This window comes from Lutra lutra, chromosome 1, assembly GCF_902655055.1.
Source record: "Lutra lutra chromosome 1, mLutLut1.2, whole genome shotgun sequence".
NCBI lineage: Eukaryota > Metazoa > Chordata > Mammalia > Carnivora > Mustelidae > Lutra > Lutra lutra.
Window position 1 is genome coordinate 40752404 of NC_062278.1, and position 24799 is coordinate 40777202.

The 24799-nt window shown below is 35.9% G+C and overlaps 1 protein-coding gene across 2 annotated transcripts in view; it reads right to left on the bottom strand.

Moving 5' to 3' along the window:
• POU1F1 (POU class 1 homeobox 1) overlaps positions 1-24799 on the bottom strand; it is a 337028-nt gene that overhangs the window by 29094 nt on the left and 283135 nt on the right. Inside the window, exon 1 of one of the 2 annotated variants that reach the window (XM_047722244.1) lies at positions 3936-3951. The exons of the other annotated variant lie outside the window; for it this stretch is intronic. The gene's annotated coding sequence lies outside the window, so the exon portion shown is untranslated. Of the gene's footprint in view, positions 1-3935; positions 3952-24799 lie in introns of those variants that run through there. 2 annotated transcript variants of the gene reach the window in all.

Sequence of the window (24799 nt, forward strand, 5' to 3'; positions counted from 1 at the left end):
TTTATGAAATCACTTGAAAAGATGGAAAGAAAAGATGAAGAAAGAGAAGAGAAAATGTAAATAAACATTTCCATAAAGTATCTTACCCTAAATTCTAAGATTGTTTAAAGAAGATTGCAAATGGAAAATATTTTTCAAGTTGAAGTCATTGTGAAAATTATTTATGGAGAGCTTGAGGCTGGAATTCAGCTGTGAAGAATGAGTAGTACTTGAGCAGAAGGAAATGACATTCTAGGCTGACAGAAATAGAAGACATAATTAGAAAAGCTGCAGAGGGGGGTTGGAAGAAACATAGTAAGCAACTGGCCTGCTTTCTTGCTTGTCTTCAAGGCCACCATGACAATATCCTAATTATACTACCATTTTCAAATACCGAGTTGAAACACAAAACTTAAATCTCACTTTATCCAAATAAATAATCTTGGATGTGGAGGAGGGCTGGGACTTGTTGAATAAGTAATTGTTTAAAAAATTGGATAAGAGGGGAACCTGGGTGGCTCAGTGGGTTAAAGCCTCTGCCTTCTGCTCAGGTCATGATCCCAGGGTCCTGGGATCGAGCCTTGAATCGGGCTCTCTGCTCAGCAGGGAGTCTGCTTCCCCCTCTCTCTCTGCCTGCCTCTCTGCCTACTTGTGACCTCTCTCTCTCTCTGTCAAATAAATAAAAAAAATCTTTTAAAAAATTGGATAAGAATATAACTATCATACAATCCTCTCAACATCTCTTCATATGTACTTTTCTCCAGAATAATGATTTTTACTACATTTTAAAAATTACATATTTGAGATGAGTAAGCCTCATGTCTGTGTCCACCTACTCCCAGGCCTCATGCACCATTTTTGGAGGAGCTCGATCCTAGAGGGGGTGCATCTGTTGATTTTAAATGGTTACTTGCAATGCTGTGTTATCCCACTTAGTGAAAGCAGAGCTTGGAGAAAGAGCAATTCTTCAATTAACATTGAGCATTAAATTCTAAAAGATTGTACTTGAAATGAATGATTTCATGGGAAGTATAAAAGGATCAAACTTAACCCTGTTGGCTAAATGGAAATCAGCCTTCTTAGGAAGATGTGGAATACATTATGATACCTTGTGAAAGTGTGAATGAAAGAGATAAATCAATTAAAAACCAGAAGTAACCAAAATAGGTGTAACCAAAAAGAGGCAGATCTTTGTAAATTGATGCTGCATGTTTTCTTTTCCAGTGAACTTATGATCTAAGGTTTTATTCAATTTACAATCTACTTTTGGCAATTGATATCAGTCTTCATGTACAGATGAGGAAATCAAGGTTCAAAAAGTTATTTTAGTCAAGTGGCAAAAATAGAATGAGTCAATGATGGAAAAACACAGAAATGTCACTTCTGACACTGAGTCAATAATACAACTAGTCTTATATGAAGGCTAATTCATAGCAGCTCACACGATATTACTGAACATGACTTTCTTACTCCCTAGGTGTCTCCACTCACAAGACTTTGATGATTATCACTGGTTATCCCTTTATTAAAATAGTCTCCTTCTCTTATGATTATGGTGACCACATAATTTATCATCCAAATATGGATAGCTTTTATAAAAAAAAGTAGTGCTATTAAAAATTGTACTGTGTAACAGGTGTGAACTGGGTAAACTGGGATACGGGGTCTGGCATGGTTGAGGAAGCAGTTATGACCCATTATAACCATTACTTGTAAGATTTATGTAGCATGACACAGAAACCCAAATGGACATGGAAGAGATATATTCCGACAAGGAATTTAAAAATGGATGGTGGGAATATTTAATTTGGGCATCCTGGTGAGATAGCTTATAACTGCCAGGCTAAGAATACATACAAAGTATGGTGGAGGGCAGTGACATCCACCTTCCAAAGATTAATGGGAATTAAAATAAAAACTACCTATCCAAAAAAAAAAAAAAAAAAAAAAAAACTACCTATCCACTATCCAAATTGCCTACAGTGACTTAGGAAGTGACTATTTTAAAAATATTTTTAGAAATATTGATCAAAAAGAGCTTGGAGTTTCTTCCTTTTATTAACTAGATTGTGAGAGCTATGTAAAATTTTATTGAATTTAGTATTTGAGCAAAATATTTAAAATTTAAAACCTACAATGTTTAATTGATTTTTCAATTGGATGGACCTCAAAAGCATTATGTTAAGTAGAATAAGACAAAGATGAATATTGTATGATCTCACTTACATGTGGAATTAAAAAAAGAAAAAAATAGTTTCATAGATACAGAGATTAATGGTTGTCACAGGGTGGGGGTGGAGGGTGGGTGAAATGGATGAAGTGGGTCAAAAGATACACACTTCAGTTGCAAAATAAATAAACCATAGGGGAAAAAATGGGGCGCCTGGGTGGCTCAGTGGGTTAAAGCCTCTGCCTTCTGCTCAGGTCATGATCCCAGGATCCTGGGATCGGGTCCCGCATTGGGCTCTCTGCTCAGCAGGGAGCCTGCTTCCTCCTCTCTCTCTGCCTGCCTCTCTGCCTACTTGTGATCTCTGTCTGTCAAATAAATAAATAAAATCTTTACAAAAAAAACAAACAAACAAAATAAACCATGGGCAAGTAATGTAAAGCATGGTGACTATAGTTAATAATTTAGCATTACATATATGAAATTTACGAAGAGAGTAAATCTTAAAGTTTCCCATAACAAAGAAAAAAAAGACATCCTAACTAATATGGGCAGGGATGTTAAATAGACTTATCAAGGTGATCATTTTGCAGTATATTTAAATAGCAGATCACTATGTTGTACACCACCTGAAACTAATATATGTCAATTATACCTCAATTACTAAAAACAAAAAACAAAAATACAAAAATAACCACTACTAGGACATATGTGTTTAATTAGCCAAATAAATAAAATTTGGTTAATAATTTCTATCAATATATGTTTACATCATCTTTATTTAATAACATGGGTAGGTATTTCTCCATGTCTTTTAAAAGCCTAATAAAGACATTTTAACTGTCTGTATAATATTTCATCATATATATTATATTTGGTAATGTTAACTTGTTACTGAATATTTAGGACAATTTCAATATTTGACTAATTACACATATGCACTCATGAAAATTTTTGTTTATAAATATTTGTTAATGTCTATGGTTACTTCCTTAGAATAGACTGCTAAAAATGAATTGTTATGAAAATGCAAATGGATTGTTGAAAATTGAGGAACATTTTAGGAGTTGCAATACATACTGCCAAATTACATTCTCTAAGGGACCTTTAAATTTATACTTTTACTTGCTATTCAGAAGCATTAAGTTCTCAACATACCCTTGAGGAATTGAATAATATATTCATAGAAAGAATATGGTATCTGATTATTGCATTTTAATTCATCTTTTTCATTCCTAAGGAGGATGTTTACTGCTGGTTTATAGCATTTATCTATTGGCCATTCTTTTTTTCTTTTTGCCTCTCAAATATGTAATTCTTTTGTTTGATCTGTCTTAATTTTTGATCTGAGATTAATATGGAAGAGTATCAAATGTACTGTCAATATTATTATATATGCAATTTCAGCAGTCCTCCCTTTCCGTGGATATAAATATAATCGACTAATTTTGAAGTCTGGCATACAGGAAGGAACTATGAAAAATGAGTAACATGAGTAACAATCATGCTAGCATCGCTAAAGAAAATTAAAGCCCGAAAGGACTTTTGAAGTTATTGAGACCTCCAAGAATTCAGCAAATTACTTAGATGATAAATTCTTAGTTCTGGAATGCTTTTCAGAAGCAGGCTTCCGACCTGGTCCCACAGTTCTTTTTATGAAAACTAGCACATCATTACCACCTGAGCACTTGGCCGCGCCATAGGAGTTACAGAAGAAAGAAGAGAAAGAAGGAAGTAGAGTTGAGTGGGTGGGGTTGTGGTGGGAGTGGAGGAAGAGTTAGTAGTTTACTGTCTGTTTCTTGCAGTCTTGACATAGTATCAGAGATATTCTCTGAGAAGTCTTCTAACAATAAATCCATCTACCATCTGGGGTTGCTGATAAAAGTTCATGATATTTGCATCCCAGAGACTTTGCATTGGTGAATCCTGAGGAGGCATGCACACATTCAGAGTCTAGTTGAACTGAGCCACCATGATAACTTGAGCAGGAGTAAGGAATTCCATCTGTGGGATGTAGGAATGAGAAGCTCTTATTTAGAAAGTGAAACAAATGTATATTTCTCAAGTGTTTGTTTAGTCTAACTAAATATTCCCTCATCTCTATTGCCTCAATAAGAAAAAAATAGAAGAAAAAGAACAGGGTATGAGTATCATAATTCATAAGTCAACCAATTCATTTCCTTCATTTGAATAATTACTCTTTGAAAGCTTCTATTTTTCGGGATTGATAAAAACATAGTCTTTTTTCTTTCCATTGTGGTGTCTTTTGCATTGGTCATTCCATTTTTTAGAGCATTCACTCCTGTTTTTTTCCCCCTCAAATCATTTTGTACAACAAAAGACAAATAACAATTCATTCTTTAATGGGAGTTATTTCATTTTAACAGAACTTTAAGTGTAGCAGCTTTTCAAAAATAGCACCACCCCCAGGACTATAATATTTTGTCTTTTCTTTCAAAGGTTTGGGAAAAGTAGTACAGAAAAAAAATGGCAATAAGGAGAAATCAATTCCACTAGCTACTGTGATGTTTACTTTTTTATATTAACTTGGCTAGGTTATAGTGACTGGTGATTTAATCAAATACTGCCCTAGGTCTCTATGAAGGTATTTGTAGCTGTGGTTAACATCTACAGTTCACCTTAAGAAAAGAAGATGATCCTCAATAACGTTATTGACCTAACCCAATTAATTGAAGTCTTTAAGGGCAAAAACTGAGATTTCACAGACAAAAAGAAATTCCGCCTCAAGTCTGCAACATCAACTCCTGCCTGAGTTTCCAATAGGCTGGCTGCCCTACAGATTTCAGACTTGCTAGACCCCACAGGCACCTGAGCCAATTCTTTTAAATTCATGCATGTGTGCAGGCATGCTCACACACGTGTGTGCACATATACCCACTCTATTATTCTATGCATCTCTTTCTCTAGAGAAACTTAACTGATACATCTATTAGCCATCATTAGTGTTCAAAATTATTGGCTAACTGAATAATCTTTACCATTTTTAAAAAGAATACCTGGCTACATGTAGTATCTCTAACCAGAACTGGAAGAGAGAAAATGCACAGAAAAAGACACAATATGAAAAAACATGGTAGTCCATGAGATTGTGCCAGAATGTTTTGGATTTCAGGATTTAAAAGAGTTTAAAGTATATTTTAAAGTAAAATCATAACTAAAATTAGTTAGGTATAAATATAAAACTGAATGTACTAGCAGCATACACTAAACAAATTGCAAATTGTATTGTATTAGAGAATTCTCTACCATCTGTCCATAAATGGTTTCAAAGTTCACACACTTACACGGATAGTGACATAGTCCAGTTGATCAGATAAGTGATTATTACTGGTGCTGTCAATAACCCAAGTAGTATCATAGTCTTAGAAAGTTGCAAATTTTATGGTGGAACAAGACAATAAGTAAATGCATGATAACACAGGCTTAAGCCAAAATATTGCTGTGAAAAAGGACTTGAAGTAAAAATATTGGACCGTCAATGTTACCATGATATCCTACACCCCAACCCTACAAATATGTGCCTAGAATGAAGCATTCTCCAAAGCTAGTACTTAGTCCTTTCTCATAAGTCTCAAGTCATCTACATGTTTACTTGATGTCTCATAAGACTCAATTTATCTACATGTTTACTTGAAACATGTTTGCAATTTCCTCTCAAATTACACATATTGCCAAAGCATTGCCATAGGTCAAAGGTAACCCAGGAAATGTTGGATTTTGGGGATACAGAAGATGTCAATGAGAGAAAAATGTATTTATAAACTATATTGTTGTTGTTTGAGGGAAAAACCAATTAATGCTCTCGCATTTCTACAACTTGCAAAGTATTATATCAAAATATGGCTAAAACTAATAAGAAAATTAGTAAATACTCCCTCTGATGGTAAAAATATTTTTTTTACTATTCTCAGTGTATTTGTCTTCCTAGGTGTACTGAGTGATGGACAGAAAGGAGGGAATGTGATGTTAAGAGCACATATGGGTATTATATAAGACTGATGAATCACTGGCCTCTACCTCTGAAACCAATAATATATTATATGTTAATTAATTGAACTTAAATTTAAAAAAAGGAGAAATGTACATATATATAACTAATTTATACATATTCTTATTCAGATTGAAACTATATATATATATATATATATATATATATATATATATATATATATAATGGAATACCACCCAGCCATAAAAAAGAATGAAATCTTGTCATTTGCAATGACATGAATGGAGATAGTATAATGCTAAGCGAAATAAGTCAGAGAAAGACAAATACAATATGATTTCACTCATATGTGAATGTAAGAAATAAAGTCAATGAAGAAAAAAGAGACAAACCAAAAAATGGACTCTTAACGATAGAGAACAAACTGGTTATTACCAGGAGGGAGTTGGGTCAGGGGATGAGAGAAATAGGGGTTAGGGATTAAAGAAAATATTTATTATGATGAAAAAATAAAATGATAAAAAAGAAGAAAACCATTTTATATACCAAGTTGGTATCTGGAATAGATAATTATACGAGCACTGATCTCAGCTTAAGTAAGCAAATGGATGAAAACCTGTGTCCGTGTATATCGCAGCGCAGGATCCTGAGAACTTAGGAGATACTGAGTGTGCCTTTTTAGCTCCCAGGTTCTGGCATTTGGCCATCAGACATTTCCTGGACATTCACATCCACCAATACTGTAGGCACTCTTGCCTTTAAGCAAATCACAGCCAGCCCTTTCAGTCTTTGAATTAGTCTGTGACCATGTGTCCATCATAATAAGCATCAACAACACATGAGGAGTTAATGTGTCATCATCTTCTGATAGCAGATAATCTTCTATCATAAAAGCAGGCACTTTTCACTAAATTAGGACTCATTTTTTATTCTGCTACCTTTTGGTAAGTCCTGCATCTTCAAAGTTATCCAACTGACTCTTACAGAGTAGTTTATTGATAAGAGATTGTATATTGTGAGGTTCAAGGTTGGGCTAGGTAGTCTCCAAGTATAGATGTGGAATTTTAAGTGTAATGGGGTAAGTTGGAGTTTTCTTATTCAGATTGAAACTATGTCTTATAAACAGTTCTGTAGAGGAAGAGAGGACACTTTCAGCAAACTGACATAAAGATAAAAGTTGTTTAAGGGAATGAAAAATTTTCTTCAAAGATACGTCAATTAAAATTCTCAACAAATTAGCACCAAATGGTATTAGTCACTTTTCCTGTTGTTCATTCAAGAAGATGCCCAGAATTGACCACTATTTAGTGATAAAACAACACTGCACACTATATGAATTTTCCCCTCAGAAGGAGATTAATACTTTGAATCTATATACAGTATTCTTTATTTAGGTCAAATAATGTGTCTCCACAGTGAAAGGTGATAATACATGGTTTTTCTACATTTTGTTAGAATATGTAAACACTTGGTATTTTTGTATAGAAATCACATTAGATTTGATTTATATTAGCTAGCCGACAAAAGTTTTAGAAATTCTTTTTCTGGGGTGCCTGGTGGCTTAGTCGGCTAAGCATTTGCCTTCAGCTCAGGTCATGATCTCAGGGTCCTGGGATCGAGCCCCGCATCGGTCTCCCTGCTCAGTAGGGAGTCTTATTCTCCCTCTCTTCCTCCCCCACTCATGTACTCACTCTCTCCCAAATAAATGAATAAAATCTTTAAAAAAAATAGAAAAAATTATTTGTTTTGTCAAAGTGGGCTGTGATGTGAATAGAAATTAAGGTGAGAGCTGTTCTGGTACCTTCACTTTAAATTCCCATAGGGGCAGCTCTGGTCTGGGGTAGAAAAAGCAATAAACAAATTATAGACTTCCAGGGGGCCCACAAGAGCTTGAAACTTCCCCATAACCTGGCACTAATCCATCAGGTAGATAAAATGCTCACATTCCTATTACTCCTTTTAGTTTAAGCAAAGATTTATGAGGCAACCAGGCAAAGCCTTAACCAAGAATTCGTAAGTCATTAGCCTTACTGATTGTTTTCCAGAAAAATACCTTCCATGTAAAAAAAAAAAGCTAGAATAGATATTTATTTACTGAATATGTTTAAAGAATGCCCACAATGTTTTTAAAGGAATTTGAAGTAATTTACTGCAAAGCACTTAAAATTTGACAATTAAAAGTAGAGTTTAAAAAAAGAAATATTGAAATATTGGCATTTAGCCAAAGGGAAGCAGAGAGTGGTACCATGGTCTTTAGTCCAAGGAAGGCATATTGATGACTGCATCAAGGAGACAGTGAATATCCCACGTATTTAGCACTTTAGTGGCAAAGCCGTGTAAGTGCAGTGCAGCATGAAGACATAGACACTAGATGGGGGACAGTTGCTGGAGGAGATTCTAGAAATGCTCAGAAAGTTGACATGACAAAACTACTACAGTTATACAAATTTTGTCTCCAATTTCACCTCCAGAGTGAATCTGCTTTGCCATTTCTCTTCTACATATTCTTCTGCCATCGGAAGATGGTAGTTAATTATTATTCAAAAGAGTTGGAGGAATGGGGTAAATGAAAGTCAGTTACTGTGAGTTAATATACGGCACAAAACCTTTTGGTTCATTTGTTAATTAAGAAAAAAAAAAAAACCAACTGGGGCACCTGAGTGGCTTGGTGGGTTGAGCGAATGCCTTCAGCTTGGGTCAGGGTCCCGGAGTCCCAGGATGGAGTTCCACATCGGGCTCCAACTCCACGAGGAGTTTGCTACTCCCTCTGACCTTCTCCCCTCGCATGCTCTCTCTCTCTGCCTCTCTCTCAAATATATAAATAAAATCTTTAAAAAAAGGAAAAATAAAAAAGAAAAGAAAAACTTTCTGAGGTAGAAGTTAGTCTTCTCTCTCTACACACACTCTAGCATTAAATTGCAAAGCTTTTTGCAAACTGACACGAATACTTCCCCCCTGGTTATTTTTAAATGTTATTTTAAAAGCAGTTTCAAGTTTCTGTTGATTGTTTAGGTGGTTTCCACGAATACAAATGGTTAGGAAAAGAAAACTGGAGGGAAAGAGAGAGGCTAGTACCACGCATCAGTGATCATTCATCAGTTGACTTGGGAAATCAAGCAGGAAGTTGATTGAAGGTCTGATTGCTATCAGTGTATGTGCATCAGATAAATTGTCCTCTTACTATTCTGCTCAAGAAAGTTGAGAAATATAAAGACATTTCATAAAAATTGTTAAAAAAAAGTTGAATAAGAACAATTTTGGTGCCTAAAGTTTTAAATTCCTCATTAGAAAGTTTAAAAAGTTTTACTATCCCCAAAAAGTTGACTAAAGGTCTGAGATAGACAATTTTACTGCATTTAAAAATGAATGTTTAAAAAATAAAATTCAATTTAGGTGAAATACTTTAATGCACCTTGAATAGTGCTCAACCTTATTTAATTTTCTAGCTCCTTAACAATACACTTTCATCTGGCTCTCCATGTAGATTGCTTTTATTCATGATACTGACATTTGCCTCAAGTCCACCAGCAGGTGGCACTACCACACACCTAGAGCCTAGAAAACAAAAGGAACTGTGAAGATTTATCTGAGAATGTTCTCATCAGGAAAATAGAAACAAGTTTAATATTTCTTAGAAACAAATCTAATATTATTTTTAAATAGTATCTGTAATAAAAAGTCAAAGCTTGACTTCTGAGTACTTTAATGAATTATACAGAGATGATCAAATATATATCTATATAGGTATATAGATATATAGATATATATCTCCATACGCACAAATACACAGAGAGGGGGAGAGAGAGAGAGAGAGAAGCACACAGAATACACACTGAATGTGTTTCTAGGACAAATAGAAAGAGGGCAGATAGTTTTTCAAATTTTTGCCTGGTACCTGGAAAACCCTTAAAGTGGCATTTCTTAAGAAAGGGATTCACAAATATACTGAATTTATTGACTAATAAAAAATTATACTCCATGGTGAAACTCCTTGGAATAAACTGCATCATGGGTAAGTGATAATTATTTGTTTCTGTTCTCAAGAAAAAATGTAACATTTATTTTATTATTTATCTAAATAATCTTACCACTGAAACCACAGATACATGAGGGAAAGAAATAATGTTTATAAAATAAAGAAAAGTTATGCTGTAATATAAAGTATCTTCAAAATTTGCAATATCAAAGCCTACATTAAACTTGTTAGCATAAAATTTGTTATCAAAAAGTACGTGAAAAAAAAAAAATAGGGGCACCTGGGTGGCTCAGTCAGTTGAGTGTCTGACTCTTGATTTCGGCTCAAGTCAAGATCTCGGGGTTGTGAGATCAAAGCCTACAACAGGCTTGGTACTCAGTGAGGAGTCTGCTTGGGAATCCTTTTCTCCCTCTCCCTCTCCTTTCTCCCACAACTCCCTCTCTCCCTCTCTCTCTCTCAAATAAATGAATATTTTTTTAAAAATGTGAAAAAATAAACTCTACTGAGTGAATATTGGTTAAGTTATTCGGTATCCCTAAGTGTAAATGAAATACATGCTTTTTAGTTTATATATCCTGGTCAACACTCTAGGACAACACATTAGAAAAGCTTTCTAGATCTGGGTGGCCAAATCTGGCTCATCACCTGTTTTGGTAAATATATTTTATTGGAACATAGCTATGCTCGTTTATGTGTCGTCTACGCGTGTTTTCACACTAGAACAGTTTCACCTTCATACTGTACCCCTTTACTCTGCTTTATATTTTCAGAATGCTAATTTTCCTCAGATATATTTGTATATTTTCTGTCTCCCTTCATTAGAATGTAAGATGCTCGGGGTCAGAACTTTGTGGCACTGTAGTATTCCTGGCTCCTAGAAGATTTCCTAGCACCTTGCTACTCAGAGTATAACCTGTGGACCAAGCAGCATGGGCATCACCTGTGAGATTATTAAAAATGCAGAATTCTAGAACTACTGCATTAGTAGCCAAACAAGATCAAGTGATTTGTATATACATTCAAGTCTATGAAGCACTGGCCTACCACTTTTTTAGATGCTCAGTAAATATTGGATGACAGCATAAAGTTAGAATAGATAGAAGATCATAATTAGCGGAACATACAGATGGAGGCAGAGAGAGAAGTCAATGGTGGTAATGGAGTTTCTGGATTAGGCAAAGGGGAAGGGGTTGGAGCCACTCAAGGAGATGGGGACTACCAGGGATAGGCAAGTGTATGGGTTGAAAGATAAAAATTTAATTTTGCATATTTTGAATTTCAGTCTTTTATGAACAGCCAGTAGGTAATTGAATATAGAATCCTGAAGTTCAAAAGGAAGATTAAAATTAGATCTACAGATTTTTGTACAGATACAGACTGGAATAATTCAGAGACACACTTTGTATCCCAATTCTGTCCTGGCCATTTGAAGACAAACTAGAGTGCTCACAAAAACATCACTACTTAAATATTGAACTAACACTGTAAGTGAATTAGAGTTCAGCTCTAATTCCCAAGGACTTTGTCCAGATTGAACTCACCTCATGCTCTGGAAAGAGAAGAAACTTCCTGCTACTAATGATCCAACATGTTCAATCATTTTAATCTGCTGTTCATATTATTAGTCAATATTGGCTGATACTAAACAAACATTGTGGTCATAGTTAACTGCTTAATGCTAAGATTTAGAGAGACCAATCTGCATAGGGTTGTCATTCTGAAACTCATGCCTTAGCTATGTATACATTAGTCTCATGGCAGGGAATCAGAATAAATATTTAGGGGACAATTCTTTCAGCATCAGTGAAGCATTTAACTTAATTGATTACACTCAGCTTTTACAGATAATGGGGAGCCTTATTTGTAAATTGTTCAGATGACTATTCTCAATGGATGATGATATAATTAAACAATTTTTGTTTCAAATGAACACTGCACACAAACAGTGGGCTGCTTCCACTTGCCTGTTAATAAAAATAATTTAGAAAAATTACAGAATATCATTATCCAGTAGCAGCAGTTGTAAAAGAACGTTAATGGTGGTGTGGTCAGTTCTTATTTTCATTTTTACTATTAAATCAGCAACTTCTTTAAAAAAAAAAACAAGAAGGCAAACTAGTATGTTTATTGCTTTCTTGTGAGTAATGTAAGGCGTTCAGTTTGCTAGTGGGCATCAAACAGTGCACATGTATATATATTATTATAAATTATAAATTTGTATAATAATTTTTATATATAGTTCTATTCCAGTATTCCACTTCTGGGACTCTTTCCCCAAGAAACACTTCAAAATAGGAGAAAATACTCATTACTGAATAATAGCATGTTGGCTAATTGATTCATGAATCCTTCCCCCCAACTTTTTTTGGTTATTTTGTCATTATGAATTAATAAGCAAAAGATTTTTTTTTTTAACCTGTCTCTTCACTCTCAAAAAAAGTACAGCCAGGTTTTGGAATATTTGTTCTGGGTTTCCTTGTGCAAGAAAGACCAAACTGAATAAAGGGAAATAACCCAGTTTTGGGGAGAAAATGAGCAACATGATGCTACTGAAGTTGGAGATTCAGTGACAAGCTCCAGAGACATGGACATGCGAGACTTCAAAGACACAAAGAGAGGGTTAGGAATCAGTGACGTGTGCCTGTGTTATAGCGGGGGAGGAGAAGACCAAGTTCAAATGGAATGACTGGGAGACACAGAGAGACCACATTCCCCTCCTCGGGATCCCTGAGGCCTCGGGCTCTGCTGCTCTGAGGCCCAGAGCCCATCACCCTCAGCTTCCTGGATTGTTTATCTCCAAAGTTCTTAAAAAGTCCCAAGGGAGGCTGAAAGTTCTCTGTGCCCCTTAAAAATGTGGCTAGACTTCTGTCAGTATCTTCAGCATCTGAGACATCTTTTGCACAAAGAGAAGCTATCATAGCCTTACTTAAGATTTAAGATCTTGATTTTATAAATCTTTTAAACATTTCATCAAATTCTCCTCTTCAACTGAAACCACATGACTAAAGTTATCAGGTTCTCTTAAGTTTTGGAACTTCTAAAGATACACAAAGTGCATATAAATGATCACAGTAAGAGCTATTATAAGATCTATTTCTAACTATACACATATGCCTGTACATACAGGCCACAAAAATATTATAATTACATACTTAGCTCGGCTTCCTTTAAAAGCAGAGCCTGAGACAAAGGCTTGCAGGCAGGTAATTTATCTGGAGAGGATGCCAGGGAACAAGAGTGGGGAACAAGCCAAGTGGAATAAGGAAGGTAGAAGGTCGGTCAAGGATGCCTTATGGAGTTGGTCATCACTCTTGGCACCACCTAGTACTACATTCCAGAGGATGTTCTTAATTATCTTATGAATGCATGTCCGGACTATTTGCCCAGGACACAAAAGCACTTCCGTCCTCATTGGTCAAGAATGGCTTCACCAGTGTTAACTCCTTTGCACTTTCAGAATATGTGTTGGTGGGTGCCAAGTAGATTCTCTTGAGGACTTGGACACTAGTTTCAATTCCTGTGTGGACCAATCATCATGGCTATGTTTATAGAAACAGATGGAGCCAAAAAGTTTAGAAATCGTCTCTAACATTGCTTATTTGCCTTTGTCAGTTTTGTCTGGACTGATATGGTGCCATCAGTTTGTTTTTATTTTTCTTGGTTACATCATTTTACTTTTCTTATTGTGCCTCTCACTTGCTACTGCTGTCCCATGGAAATAGCACTTTCCTCTGCAGTTTAGAAGTTCTCTTTTCCTGGGTGCCTGAGTGGCTCAGTGGGTTAAGCCTCTGCCTTTGGCTCAGGTCATGATCTCAGGGTCCTGGGATTGAGCCCCACATTGGGCTCTCTGCTCAGCGGGGATCCTGCTTCCTCTTCTCTCCCTGCCTGCCTCTCTGCCTATTTGTGACCTCTCTCTGTCAAATAAATAAATAAAATCTTAAAAAAAAAAAAAAGAAAGAAAAATCAAAAGGAAAGGAAAAAAAAAAAAAGAAGTTCTCTTTTACATCCTCAAGTGACATTGGGCTAGAGGGTTAGGAAGATTTTCCCCTTTTCCTCATCCTGGCTATAAGATTATTCACTGCCCCCTCCTCTCAAAACCTCCTCTACTTTAAATGTCCTATCATTTAACTACATCATCTACACTCCCTTTTCATTGCTGTCACCCACAGCATCCAGATTCGTTGCACTCTCTATAATGTTATTCCTGACATAATTCTTGTTGATTTCAATATCCATTTGATGAATAATTCCAGGATACTTGTCACTCAGTTCCTTGATTCCTACCTCACCCTACCTCCAACTCTAGTGGGCATTTAACAGACTATGTCATTACTAATAATGGTGACATTTCCTTTTATCTCTATGGAAATATCTAGCTTCCCATACAACACCGACTGTATTTCTGATAACTCGACTTTAATATTATTTATGCCCCTCAAGGACCTATAATCCATCAATAACCCTACTTCTTATTGCTGCTCTCTTGTGTCCTCTTTCTCCTCCTTAGTCAAATGAACTTTTTTTATCATGCATTCTGATATTCTCTGGAACACTTCTTCAACCATCTTGACCTTCTCTCTTAGTGGGATGAAATCACACAGATAAAGCCATTTTGGCTGTTTCGTGCATCTTCCCACAGAGAGGGAAACCAAAAGGCCAGGCTAAGTGCTACTTCATACTCCTGATTACCGGCCTCAAGTGGGCTCTCAGTGCTGTGCAGGAATCAGGTATTTCCTCAATCCATTTACTTTTTCACTCTGTTTCACATTGATTTTATGTCGTTTCCCCATTCTTCAAACTTCTATCATATCCATTCTCATCCTCATTCCCTGATAACTACCTGGCTTCTTATTTCACTGAGAAAACATAAAATAATCAAAAAGTTTCTAGAAGCTCTCACTACCTCTTCTCCCACTTCCCTGCATTTTCATCCACATACTCTACCTCATCTCTAATTTGAATGAATGAAACCTCCTTTTGCATTCTAAATTCTTTAAACTTCTCAAGGACATCTTGCCAAGAGCAGATCCAGGGTTTTGTGGGGCCAGAGCTTACAAATCTGAAGAGCCCTCTTTCAGAAAAGAGTTAAAAAAAGAGTACAAAATAATATAAAATTAGTACAAATGTGGAATTGATTTAAAACAGAATAAATCACTATAGATTTCAAGTTTAAGAAATTTGGAAAAAGTGATATATTTTGTATTTATTATTGAAAGTTTAGAAGTTTGTTTCAACTTGAATATTGGTGATGTCATGTAAATTTAAGGATTATTGTAAATACATACAAAATGTTTCAAAAATACTTCCCTACCTGAGATTTAACCTATCATCAAACAAACATGCTCTTGTAGATCCCATGAATAAAAAGTCTTGGCACTATTTTGCCCTTCAATTACTGCCCCATTCTTCTTTTCTTTACTGTAAAACTGATTGAGCTCACTCTGGCTCCTCCTCTTCCATTCTTCTCAAATTCACTATAAGCAGCCGTAATCTCCACTGACATTCCTGTCAGTTCACATTGACTTGAACTCAAAATCCTACCTTCTCCCTCTCCTATCTGCAACCCCTAAAAACTTTATCTCAGTTAATGTAAATTTCCTATGTCCCATTACTCAGGCCAGAAATTCTAGAGTTTTCTTTGATTCCTCTTTGTTCTTATGCAATTATGACAGAATCCCTTGGGCTCTACTTCCTAGTACTTCCATTGCTACCATCGTGGTCTAAATCACCATCTTCTCTCATGCAGATCAACACTACATCCTCCTGGTTGTCCCTTCCTCATTAATACAGCTGTTAGGGTGTGACTCTTAGCTGGAAAGCCAGTTTCATTCACTGTTTATCATACTTGGGTAGCTTTTAATTCCACTCAGTATAAAAGGCAAAATCCTTATATGACTCAAAAAGTTCTGTGCAGTCTGGACAAGACCTCCCTGTCCTCATTTCCTCTGCTCATTCAGGCTTCCTTGCCAGTCTTTGAATATCCAAGGCAGGATCCCTAGTGTCCAGTTCCTTCCAGGGTCCAGCTCCCAATAGCCATGCTGCTGAAACAATGCCCTCCCCTTTTGAATTTACTCAAATTTCATTTTCTGTTCTGCCTCTCATCATTCTATTTATTTATCTTTAAATATTTTATTTATTTGAGAGAGAGAGCATGAGACAGAGCATGAGAGAGGGAGTGCACGTGAGCACAAGCAGGGGGAGAGGAAGAGGGAGAAGCAGACTCCCTACCAAGCAGGGAGCCTGATGTGGGACTCCATCCCAGGACTCCAAGATTATGACCTGAGCCAAAGGCAGAGGCTTAACTGACCAAGCCACCCATGAGCCTGTTAAACTGCACTCTCTTCAAATTTTCTATTGCCTTTTTCTGCTTTATTTTTCCTCATAAAACATTTCTGTGGAGACGGAGAAAAATTAAGGCCCTCCCACCTCAGGTTTAGCCTTAGCATAAGTACAGCCATCTTAGCTTCAGCAGCCATCTCAGGCCCCTGTGACCAAGGGCTGAACTTTCCCCTACTTTACCTTAGTTCCAGGGACCCCCACCCTGCTTTAGTTCCAAGAAAGTACCCCACCCTGCAACACCCCGGCAACAGCTAATTGGCTTACTGCAGGAAAGTCTGAAACTTCTCCTCCCCACCCAAGCCTCTTGTAATGAACCATAAAAACCCCTGCCTTAACTAGCCTTAGGGTCCAAGTCCCTACTCTGCAGCCTCGGGTACACTTGGGCCCAAGCTTAAGCTTGTTAAATAAACCCTCATGTGATTGCATCGGTGCTTGGCTCCTTGGTGATCTCTCGGACACAAAAACTTGGGCATAACAGTTTCTCTCTACTAATATAGAACAGTTACTTTAGTTATAGTCTGTCACCCTTTGAGCCCATCCCCAATCTCCAAGAACAGAAGCTCCAAGAGGGCAGAGATTTGTTCTACAGCCCTACTAATAGAACACAGAATGTTGCCCAGCACATAGTAGGCACTCAGGAAAAAAAAATGAGTAAATGAAAAAATGAGCAAATGCTGAACTTTCTCTTTCCCTTATGTTTTTGTGTCTCTCTCATATATACATATAACATATAATTGGGATATTCTTCAGTAAAGTCTTTCTCATTTTTGTGATGTTTAGTTCATTTAGACTTTTGTCATAGATGTTATTTCAATCATATTAGTGGTTTGGGAAATGTTATGTCTTTTTTTCAAAGATTTTATTTATTTATTTGCCAGAGATAGAATAAGAGTGAGAGAGAGAGAGAGTGCGAGCACACAAGCAGGAGGAATGGCTGAACAAGGAGCCTGATGCACAACTCGATCCCAGGACCCTGGGATCATCACCTGGGCCAAAGGCTGATGCTTAACTGACTGAGCCACCCAGGCATCCTGAGAAATGCTATTTCTGTGTATCAAATACTTCACTCCTTTTTTTGTTTCCTATTCGATTGCTGAATTTTCCTTATTTCCTGTTTTCCTCTCTGCTGATTTGGAAATTATATGTCAGCCTTAGAATTATAGACATTCTATTCATAACTTAATTTGGTAGTCTAAGCAACAGATTGATTTTTTTTTAATAGCCAAAGAAAGTAGCTTTGAGGTCCTTCATTTACCATTTTCTCCCTGACAATCTGTAAAGGCAGAGGTACAAAACCTGAAATTTTTAAGTGCAACTTTTAAAACTAAACAAAACTTTATCCTCAAGCATGTCTTGGCATAAATGGGAAATTGGAAGGTGAAGCTCCCTAATTATATAGTTAGAGAACACTATTTAATCACTTTATTATTACCTTATCACTATATATTTACCTTAGGACAATCTGATTGCACAGTAGATTCACTTCAGAAAGTTTTAAACAAACATGGGTGCCTGGGCCCCATTTCAAAACAACTAAATCATAAAATATTGGGGGCAAAGATCTCAGGAAACACCTCATGTCGTTCAAATGTGTAGTCAAAACTGAGTATCACTACTTTAGATCATTGACATGCCTGAAAGGGCAACATGTATTTTATATCCCAAATATCTCCATATTATTCTCAATCTCCATCTTACGTTTATACCAAAATATAATTTCATAGCCTTCAGGTTTTTACAAAGAATCCCTTCATGCTATTGAAATTCTTACTCATTAGAAATTATTTGGGATTAATAAATGTTTTATATTATAACACAGATATAATCTATAAAAATATAAATAGTAGTGTGTGGACATGTGTTTAAACACACTGATCTTCTGGGAGAAAAAAAAGCCTAATTCGTAGCATTTGTCAATTTCCCTGGTGAAAATATTCCCACCATGGTCAAGCTACCAATTTGCTGTCATTAAAAATGGAATTTGGAAAAGACATGTTCAGTCAGCTTTCATGGGCCTGAGGGCCTGCTCCCAAACCCACTAAGTACTAAGGCTATCAATCACCCATTATAGAATTATAGATCTACTACCTCATTTTATAAATGAAGAATTCAAGATGAAGAGGGTTTGAGTGCCTTGTTTTAAATAAAAAATAACTTATTAAATAATAGTTTTAATTAATATTGAAGCAGCTTGTGATATAAAACTCTAAAATATATGTGTAAACAAATACACATACACATAAACACCTTAATAAATAAGGGTCTCAATTAACCTAACAGCATAGGCATCCTGCAAAGATACGGCCAGGTTCGGTTCCAGACCACTGCAATAAAGCAAATGTCTCAATAAAGCTAGTCAAACTTCTTGGTCTTTCATATAAAATTTACACTATATTGTAATCTGTTAAGTATGCAATACTCTTATATCTAAATGTGTAGATCTTAATTTAAAATACTCTGTACTGGGGGTACTTGAGTGGCACAGTTGGTTAAGCATCTGAGTCTTGGTTTCAGCTCAGATTGTGATCTCAGAGTCTGCTCAGTGCAGAGTTGGCTTAAGACTCTCTACCCCTCTTCCTCACCTCTCTGTTCCTACCCCAGCTCTCTCTCCCTCTCTCAAATAAATAAATAAATCTTAAAAAAAAAAAAAAAGTTATTGCTAAAAAGTAGTAACCATCATCTGAGTTTTTGGCATGTCATAGTCACTGATCACAGATTACTCTGACAAATACAATTTTTTTCAAAGTTTGAAAAACTGTAAGAATATCGAAAATGTGGCACAGAGACACAAAGTGAACAAGCGGTGTTGGAAAAAATGGCACCAATAGATTTGTTCCGTTCAGGATTGCCACAAACCTTCAATTTGTAAACAAACAAACAAACAAACAAACAAACAAACAGTATCTGTCAGGGTGCCTGTGTTGGTTAAGCCTCTGCCTTTGGCTCAGGTCCTGATCTCAGGGTCCTGGGATCAAGCCCTGCAAAGGGCTCCCTGTTCAGTGGAGACCCTGCTTCTCTTCCCTCTGCCTCTCCCCCAACTCGTGCTCTCCCTCACACTGGCTCTATCTCAAATAAAGAAAAAAAATGTAGAGTATATGAAGTGCAATAAGATAGCACAATAAAATGAGGTTTGCCTATATTTACTGATTTTTTTTTTTTTCTGCTAAGGTATGATGTCTCTTCATTACTTATTAAATGCTTATAAGGGGTGTTTCTGGTTATATATCCTGCTCCATTTTTTTTTTCTGTCTAGTCTTGTGTGACTTTGTTTTAATATTTGCTGTGAAATGCTATGCTCTTTTTCTGAAAATACCATTTGGCAATTTTTGCATGTTTTTTCAGAATTCTTTAAAATATATTTTCAGGGACTCCTGGGTGGCTCAGTGGGTTAAAGCCTCTGCCTTTGGCTCAGGTCGTGATCCCAGGGTCCTGGGATCGAGCCCCATGTCCTGGGATCCAGCCCCACGTCCTGGGATCGAGCCCCCAGTTGGACTCTCTGCTTAGCAGGGAGCCTGCTTCCTCCTCTCTCTCTGCCTGTCTTTCTGCCTACTCTCTCTGTCAAATAAATAAAATCTTAAAAAAAAAAAATTAAAAAAAAAAGTCAAAATTTCCCTACCAAAATTATTAAGTTTATAATTAACCAGTCATATTTGATAACCAACTAAATTTGTAATTAAATAAAATTATTAATTTAAATATTAAATATTAAGAACTAAGAATTTCTATAATTACGAATGAGGTTTTTCTTTATATACAAGAAAACTGATAATTTTTATAGACAAAAACTTTCTCAGCCAAGTATATTTTCTAGGTATAAAAACATGTGAATACAATAATCTATGCTATATATAGGTACATACACACACATACGCACACTTGACCCTCATTATTCACAGATTCTGGATTGGCAAATTCACTTACTAAAATTTATTTGTAATCCCCAAATCAATACTCTCAATGCTTTTCACAATCATTCCAGATCATTTGTGGACATGCACAAAGCACTGAAAATCTGATTCACCCTTCAACACACATTACCAGCTGAGGTCAAAGAAGGCCGCACTCTGCCTTCTTGCTCCAGCTCTTAGGTTATAAGCAAGTTTCCTTTTCCTAGTCAGTTTAGTGCCATGTGTTTGCATTCATGGACTTTTTGTTGGTGATTTGTTATTTAAAATGGGCTCCAAATACAGGACTGAAGTGTTATCTAGTGTTCCTAAGAACAAGAAGCTATGCTGTGTCTTGAGGAGGACAAAATGCATGTGTTGGATAAGTTTCACTCAAGCCTGAGTTATAGAACTGTTGGCCTTGAGTCCAATGTTAATGAATCAACAACATGACACATCCAGGATAAAGAAGAAAAAATTCATTGATTTATACATGAGGCTGCTCCAGAAAGTGCTAAAGTAACACCTATCCTGCTAAGTTATGGAAAAAATAGAAAATGGATAAATTTGTGAATTTATGAGATGATGACATTAAAAAAAAGTGTTCTGTACATCACTGTTGTGAGGCTGAAAGCCAGGGTAATTTACAGCCATGTACCCAGAATCAGGAAAATGTTAACCTTTCATGACCAGTGCTTTATTATAAAGAAAGGCTGAACATAATTACTTATAAGAAACAGATATAGTGTTTTTAAATAGAAACACATAAAACAAGTTTATGTATTGATTAATTGATGAAAATGTTGTGACCAAAAGCTTATAGGACATAATTTTGTATTTTCCTGGGGAGTAATAGTTTAATATGACTAATTCAATGTTTGTCATGACTTTATAGAATTTAACTGTTATTATATCTATGTGTTAAACATTACCTAAAGAGGAAGCATTACCAAAGGTTTCATGACCATTACACAACAGGAAAAATTTTTGTGTCCTTATTTCAACATATAGTTCAGGTAGGTAGCAAATTTTTTATGTACTATGTATGCAGTGTGTAGTGTGCCTAAGTGTGCATACACACATAGATTACATACACTTTAATTTTTCACTCAAAATTTTTAGCATTTCCCCAGTATTAAGAATTATTTCTCACCATCACTTTTAATGCCTACTTATTAACTATATTATGGATAACTATACTTACATAACTATTTTCCTAGCATTAAAGAGGTCATTTCCAAGTTTCTGCTGTTAAAAATAATGTAGTACTAAAATATTTATGTACTATATGGTACATATAGGATTATTTCTTAACGATAAATTCTAGGAGCCATTTTCTTCCATCAAAATGTTTCAATATTTTTTACAGTAAATTTTAAAAATTCATGTTTCCATTTTTCTTATAAAAGTAAAGAATATAACAATGATTTTGAAACTCCTATAATAAAGGTCAGAAATACAACATTTTTGTTCCACTCTTTGGAATAACAATATCCCCACTATCTGTATCCTTTTACACAATTTCATTAATTTAACTCAGAATTTAATTATTATCTAATTTTCCCTTTTTTCATTTTTAATTTAACTTTGCATGAAAATTTACAATAAATTATGTTAGCTCTGTATGTTGATATGATTTAATGCTCAAGTCAAATCCTTTTCAGTCATAATAACCCAGATAATGAGTTCCTAATTTTTATTCATTTCTCACTCTTTTAGCAAATCTTTATGCAGTTAATCATTAAGTTGATCTCTATCTTTGCATAATTAATTATTATACCTAAATGATGTGTGACTGAGCACTCATTCTTTTAATTTCAAAATACAATATTGTTTCGTTTTTTCCTATTGTTTGATATTGCACAGATACATTTTTTTTAAAAGATTTTATTTATTTATTTGTTAGAGAGAGCAATCACAAGCAGGGGGAGCAACAGGCAGAGGGAAAAGCAGGCTCCCTGCTGAGCAAGGAGTCCAATGCAGGACTCAATCCCAGGACACTGGGGATCACGACCTGAGCTGAAGGCAGATGGTTAATCAACGGAACCACCCAGGCATCCAGCACAGATATGTTTTGAAGACAACCTGGTTTTTGTTCCATTGCACATATCCTATTTATGTGCTTTTGTTTGTTCAAATGATTGGATCAAATTACTGGAGTTGGGGGCGCCTGGGTGGTTCAGTCAGTTAAGCATCTGCCTTCGGCTCAGGTCATGATCCCAGGCTGCTGGGATCCAGCCCCATGTCGGGCTCTCTGTTCAGCGGGAGCCTGCTTCTCCCTCTCCCTGCTACTCCCCCTGCTTGTACTCTCTGTCAAACAAATAAATAGAATCTTAAAAAAAAAAAAAAATTACTGGAGTTGATGATACGTCAATCCATATAAAGGTTGACTCTTGAACAATGTGGGGGTTAGGGGCACCAACACCATGTGAAGTCAAAAATCTGAGTATAACTTTTGACTCCCTCAAAACTTAACTTCTAATAGTCTACTGTTGACCAGAAACCTTACCAATAACATAAATAGTCAATAAGATTTATTTTGTATGTTATATGTATTGTGGACTATATTCTTACAATGAGGTAAGCTAAAGAAAAGAAAATATTAGGAAAATTGTAAGGAAGATAAAATACATTTAGAGCACTGTATCATATTTATAAAAAAAAAAATCCACATGTAAGTAGACCAGCACAATTCAAACCTGTGTTGTTCAAAGGTCAAATATATTCACATGTGTTTTCATCAAATTCTAAGATTTAACTGTTTAACATTTAAAAATTACACATATGTTAATTAAAAAAATAGCCATGTTAGTATTTCAGTTAAAAACATTTCAGTTGAGGAGCGCCTGGGTGGCTCAGTGGGTTAAGCCTCTACCTTCGGCTCAGGTCATGACTCAGGGTCCTGGGATCGAGCCCCACATTGGGCTCTCTGCTCAGCAGGGAGCCTGCTTCCCCCCCACCCCTTCCCGCCTCTGCCTGCCTCTCTGCCTACTTGTGATCTCTCTGTCAAATAGATAAATAAAAATCTTTTAAAAAAATTTCAGTTGATAAAACACTACAGGACAGTTATTTCTACATGAGTTTCCTCTCTAAGTATTACCCTTTTCATTATTTTTGCTTAGAAACATGGACAGAAAAAGATAATAAGTTAGTATAAAATAGTAACTATTACCATAAACTATGTGATTGAAATATTTTTATATTTATATTAATAGCATTATTTCCATTATCTCTTTGCATGATGGTTTTTTCTCCATGTCTTCACTGTAACTAAAATACACTAAATAAATTCTAAGACAATATATCATGGAATATCTTAAACTTCCTTTTTTTTAATTTTTTTAATTTTTTTTAAAGATTTTATTTATTTATTTGACAGACAGAGATCACAAGTAGACAGAGAGGCAGGCAGAGAGAGAGAGGGAAGCAGGCTCCCTGCTGAGCAGAGAGCCCGATGTGGGACTCCATCCCAGGACCCTGAGATCATGACCTGAGCTGAAGGCAGCGGCTTAACCCACTGAGCCACCCAGGCGCCCCAAAACTTCCTTTAAGAAGCCATTTTTCAGTTGCCTGATACTAGTTTTTTAAATTATTTTTAAGTATAGTTGACACACATTGTTACATTTGTTTCAAGTATAAAACAGTGATTCAATAGCTCTATAGTTAAATGCTGTGCTCACCAAAACGTGTAGCAACCATCTGACACCATTGAATGCTATTACAATATCATTGACTAGTTGTGATGAGCACTAAAGTGCTGAGTCACTGTATTGCACACCTGAAACCAATATTACATTGTATGTTAACTGAAATTTAAATAAATAAATTAAATAAAACTTTAAAAAATATCATTGACTCTATTCCCTATGCTCTACTTCCATTCCTAGGATTTATTCATTCCATAACTAGAAGTCTGTACTTCCCACTCCTCTTCACACGTTTTGCCCAACCCATCACCCTCTTCCCTCTGGCAAGCACCAGTTTGATCTCTGTATTTATAGGTCTGAACAAGACAAGGATATCCACTCTCACCACTTTTATTCAACATAGTACTGGACATCCTAGGCACAGCACTCAGCTAAGAGAAAGAAGAGGCGTCCATGTTGGTAAGGAGAAGAAGTTAAACTGCCACCATTTGCAGATGACACTTTGTTACTATACACAGAAAACCCTGAAGACTCCAGCAAAATACTACTAGAATAAATGAAGTCAGAAAAGTTGCAGGATACAGAATTAATACCCAGAAATTGGTAGCATTTCTAGACACTAAAAATGAAGCTGCAAAAAGAGAAATTTTAAAAGACAATTCCATTTATTATTGCATCCAAAAGAATAAAATGCTTAAGGGGTGCCTGGGTGGCTCAGTTGCTTAAGTGACTTTTGATTTTAGCTCAGGTCATGATCTCAAGGTTGTGAGATAGAGCCCCACCTTGGGCTCTGCACTGGGCATGGAGCTTGCTTAAGATTCTTCTTCTCTTTCTGCC